Below are 6,000 nucleotides of genomic sequence, written 5' to 3'. Positions count from 1 at the left end.
TCTGGAATATGACTTGTATCTTTCAATATATAGCTCTTGCATTAAATTTGTTACATTACAAATTCTTTTATTTTAAATTCTAATATTTAAAAGTGTTGCATATTATCGTTAACATCTGTGGTCTATAAATTATAGGCATAGAAGATCATTCTGTTGTAAATAATATAGTTTAACTCTTCAATTCCTCTTTGTATGTCAATTATAATCCTTTTATTGCCTTATTTTGCCCACTAGGATGTGTAGTACAATGTTGAGTAGAAATGATGAAAGCAAACATCTTTGCAAAGTGCCTGAACTTAGGTTTACATATTTTTTTATTAGGAATGTTGTTAGTTGTTGACCTTCCACAGAAACTGATATGAAATGAAGAATAAAATAAGTAAAAGGAATTGTTTCTTTGAAAATATCCCAGAATTGATACAACTAAGGAGAATCACCAAAAACAGAAGAAAAAAGCAAGTTACATTATGACAAATGGGATGGTATTCCATAAATATATTAGGGATCAAAGAGAATATAATGAAAAATATATGCCAAAATTTTATAACAAAAGAAATGGACTACAAATTTTATTCAATAAAAAGTAGATAATCTAAGTAGGCCAATAGGCCATATGAGTGTTATATTCATTGTTAAAATGTAGCAAAAGAAAAATAGGCATAGATCACTTCATTGGTGAAGTCATTCAAATGTTTAAAAAGTAAATAATAGCAATTTTACAACAATTTCCTAAAAAGAAGAAATAATTCTCAACATCATATATAGCATTCATCATGTTGAAGAGTTTAATTTGAATAGGTATTTATATCTTACAAATCTTTTTATATTTATTAGGATGAACATATGCTTTTCTTCTTTATTAACAGGGTAAGACTCGTTGTTTTTATTTTTGAATATTAAACTAACCTAGAGATTTTTTTGATAAAACTTATTTGATTGAAGATTTCATCTGTTTTATAGTGTGCTTAAATCAATTTTCTGAATTTCTATGAATAGATAAAAATACTGTATTGTACACTTGAAAATCTGCATTTCTCGTATTCAATGTTCTTACCAAAATCTCCCTCAACTCCTGTGTCTCCAACTGTATAGACCATGGTATATTTGGAATCTACCTCCTTACATATATCCTATGCTATGGAAAGCTCACTTTCTTGGTTTCACTGCATAAAAAAACTGAATTCAGTTAAGTTCCATTGATTCTAGTGGGAGATATTTGAGTTATGTGCTAGTTTTTCATTCTCTCTTTCTTTTCTGTTCTCCATCCTTTACTTCCTTGACAATGGTAGAGTAACCCCCTATGTATACTAGTTACACAAATAAATTAAATTATTCATCTCATGAGTCCTTTGGTCTGGGTAAAATCATACTAAAACCATAGAAAATTAGAAGTTTTTTATCATCTTCCCAGGAAAAAACTAAATTCAATATAAAAATTGATGACATTTTATGCTGTTATCATAATACTGACAGTTGGACTAATGATAATTGCTACTTCCTGAAAAAAAATTAGAAAGTTTTATGATAAATAAAATGAATTAAATGCTCTTATAAATACATTTAACATTTAATCACTTATTTATCAAGTATGTTTTCTACATTCTGTGCAAATAATGTTAGGAATTTGTCTTTTTCTTAGCAAAATTGTAGTGTGTAAAGGCATTTTTTTTAATAATTAACTTAGATAATCAAACCTCACTTGATGACAGTATAAAGAAAGAAGTCATATTAGGTATTAAATTATATTAAAATTATTCTAAAAATTATATTATGACATGTTCTAGTCTTAGGATAAACTGTGGAGATTCAACAGTAAATAAGATATAATTTTTGAATTTCCTCATATTAATTCAGGGGGCTGGAATGACTGTAAGTAAAGATAAAACAGAATGGATGTGATGCAAGTTATTAAAAATAGGACATTTGACAGGAATGTGAACTTAAGGCAAATAAATCTTTATTTAAAAACTGAATTTTGGCTGAAATATGGGTTTGTCACAAATCGGACTGATTGTAGGAATTTGTATATTTGAAGGGAAGATTTAGGCAGGGATTCTAGCAAGTTCTAGACCAGAAAATAAGCATTTGAGGAAATGAAAATAACAAAAGAAAAGACTCCTGTGACTGCAGCATGAATTTGCAGTATCTTCACAAGGGGTTTTAGAGGAAACTTGAGGTATATAGTAGTGCATGCACCAGGAGCGGGGTTGATGAGAAAAGATCAACATCCGAAAACAGTGATTGACTAGATAAAGGAGTGGAAGGAAAGGCACCGTGAAGGATAACACCCACTATTCTGACTTGGAAGCTGGTTGAACTAGAGATCCCATCTTTCAAAGGTGAACTTACGAGTAGGAAGAGTTTAATTTGGAGCACAGTGACTTTGAAGAGTTTATGATACATGGCTGAAAGGCTTTATGAGTTGAGTGGAGGAGGAGCTATCTGAGTAGGAAATGATGATTTTAGATCATCAACATTTAGACTGGAAACATAATTGCAAATATGAATAAGTTCACTTGCAGCAAACTTAGAGAAACAACTAAACATTAAATACCTATATTGTAGGGCATTTGAAATAAGTTATTGTTTTTATTAGTGTATTACAGTTACACATAATATGGGAATTCATTTTGACATAATTATACAAACATGAAGTTTAAGTGGATTCAGTTTGATCCCCAGTACTTTCCCTTTCCCTTCCCATCTTCCTTCTCTTATTCCTTTCCCTATCATAACTGTCTTTCTTTTATTTATTTATAGCTTTTATTAAACTCATGCATTTTATATATATATATATATATATATACATACATGAAGGTGACATTCAATGTGGTATATTCATATATGTACATAAAACAGACAGTTTTATTCCACTGTTCCTCCCTTTTCTCATCCCTCCTTCCTCTCTCGATCCCCTGCTTCTAATCCACTGATTTCTCCTCCATTTTCATGGAATTCCCCTGTCTTGCCTTTCTTATTTTGTCTAGCTTCAATAAATGAGAACAAAGATTTGACCCTTGATTGATTTTCTGGATACAACTTATTTCACTTAGCATGATGGTCTCCAGGTCCATTTATTTACCACAAATGCCAACATTTCTTTCTTTACAGCTGAGTAAAACTCCATCGTGTATGTATACCACAATTTCTTTATCCATTTATCTGCAGACATCTGGGCTGGTTTCATAACATGACTATTATTAATTGTGTTGCTATAAACATTGATGTGGCTATATCCCTATAATATGCTGATTTTATATCTTTTGGATAAGTTCCAAGGAGTGAGAATGCTGAGTCATATGATGGATCCATTCCTGGTGTTTTTGAGGACGTCTCCATACTGCTTTCCTGAGTGGTTGGACTAGTTTGCATTTTCACTAACAATGTATGAGTGGACATTTTCTCCTTTAATCTAGTAAACATTTATTAATATTTGTAGTTGTATTCTTGATAATCGTCTTTCTCATTTGAGTGAGATAAAATCTCAGTGTAGTTTTGATTTGCATTTCCATGATTGCTAGAGATGTTGAAGGTTTTTTGTGTGTATTTATATTTCTTCTTTTGAGAAGTGCCTGTTTGGTTCTTTTGCTCATCTATTAATTGGGTGTTAGAGTTCTTTATATTCAGAATATTAAACCCCACTCTAAGAAAAGGTGATAAATAGGTTCTCTTTTCATGCTCTTAATCATTTTCATACTCTGAATTGTTGTGAAGCTTTTTAATTTGATGCCATTCAACTTAATGGTTTTTTATTTTATTTCTTGTGCTTCAGGAATTTCATTAAGGAATTTGGGGCCTGTGCCAATATATCGAAGTGTTTGTGTTTACATTTTCCTCTCTCAGTTGCAGAGTTTCTGTTCTAATTCTTATGTTTTAATCTACTTTGGGTTGACTTTTGTGCAGGGTGAGAGTAGGTAGCGAGTTTTATTGTTTTGCATCTAGACATTCAGGTTTCCCAGCACCAATACCTAAAAGGGTATTTCTTTTTTGTCATATATGTTTTTGGAAACTTTGTTAAGTATCAGATGACTGTAACTATGAGTGTGTGTCTCTGTATCTTCTATTCTATTTCAGTGATGTTCATGTTTGTTTTAGTACAAAGTATTATCTCTATTTTTTAATTTGCTAAGAGTTAAAATATAATATATATAAAATATGATATATTTTAGAGAAAGTTCTAATTACCACTGAGAGCAAAGTGAATTTGTTGATAGATGAAATATGCTATAGAGGTTCGTTAGGTTCATTTGATTAACTGTGTTTTTTCATTTTGAAGAATCTTTACTTAGTTTATGTCTGCATACCCGATTTTATGATGAAAGGAATGTGGTGAAATCACCAAGTTTTATAATTCTGTGGTCAATTTCCTTCTTTTTATTGAGAAGGATTTGTTTTATGTTCGTAGATGCACCACTGTTTGTGGCATAAATATTTGTAATCATTATTTCTTGTCGTTGGATGATTTTCTTAATCAGTATGTAGTGACATTCTTTGTTTCTTCTAGTTAATTTGAATTGAAGTCTACTCTGTCTGATATGAGTTATTGTGTGATTTTGGTTTTCATTTGTGTGGTATATCCTTTCCCAAACATTCACCTTCATTCTGTGGATGGTTTTTTTTTATAAGATGGATACATTTTAAGCAACATTGTGCTTCAATTTTGGTTTTTTGTTTTGTTTGGTACTGGTGATTGAATCTGGAGATGCTTAAACACTGAGCCAAATCTCCAGCCATTTTTTAATATTGTTTTCAGAGACAGGGTCTCACTGAGTTGCTTAGGGTCTTGCTAAGTTAGTGAGATTGGCTTTGAATTTGCAGTCTTCCTGCCTCAGCCTCCTGAACCACTGGTATTACAGGCATGCACCAGGATGCCTGACTTATTTTTCAATCCAATCTGCCAATCTATGACTTTTGATTGGAGAATTTAGGCCATTTACATTTAATATTTTCATTGAGAGATGATTTTATTTCCTGCCATTCTGATTTATTCCTAATGCTTAATTCAGATTGATTTTTCTTTAATTCCCTTCTGTGTTAGTGCAATTCATCCAATCTGCTGGTTTTAAATTTTATTTTTCAATTCTTCTGCAATAAATATTTCATTGAGTATGTTTTGTAGTGCAGGCTTAGTGATTATGATTTTTTTAGAGTCTGATTATGATGGAAGGTTTTTATTTCATGTTCAATTCTGAAGGATAGTTTTGCTGGATACAATGATAATTTTCATTGGCACCCATTTCCTTTCGGGCTTGCTATATATCATTCCAAACCCTCTTATTTTTTAGGGTCTGGGTTGTGGATTCAGTCAAATTAGAGGCTTATACTCTAAATGTGACCTGCCTTTTTCTCTTGTAGTTTTAAAAATTTTATTCTTATTTTGTATATCAGGCATTTTTGTTTTTCATCCTACTTGATGTCTAAATGCCTCCTATATTTGCATTTCAATCTTTTCCCTAGGATTTGCAAAATTCTTTATTATTATTTCACTGAAAAAAGTTAAGCATTCTTTTAGTTCATATATTGGATCCTTGTACTTCAATTAGTCTTAAATTTGGTTTCTTCCTATTATCTCAGATTTTTTGGGGTATTCTGGTCATGGTCTCTTAATCTCTTTTCTTTATATTCACTTTTATTTTCAAGATTGTAGGTGTTGTCTTCAGGACCTGGGAATCCATCTTCAAAGTGGTCTAATCTATTGGCGATGCATTCCATTGAATTTTTAATATGATTTATTGAGTCTTTCACTTCTATTTTTTAGAATCTCTGTAACTTTATTGAAATTGATCTTCTCCTGTATTTTCTAATTTCACTCCTACATCTTCTTTAAGCTCATTGTACATTTGAACTATGAATTTTCCGTTATCTTTTTTTGACATTTCCTCCATGATGGTATGAATGGAATCATTTGTTGAAGTATTGTGGACTGTTTGGGGTGGTTTGTTTCCCTGGTTTTCCGTACCACTAGCATGCCTACCCATCTGTTGGGATGATTATCTCTTC

This window comes from Sciurus carolinensis, chromosome 15, assembly GCF_902686445.1.
Source record: "Sciurus carolinensis chromosome 15, mSciCar1.2, whole genome shotgun sequence".
Taxonomy (NCBI): domain Eukaryota; kingdom Metazoa; phylum Chordata; class Mammalia; order Rodentia; family Sciuridae; genus Sciurus; species Sciurus carolinensis.
Note: the sequence above shows the minus strand (reverse complement) of the source record.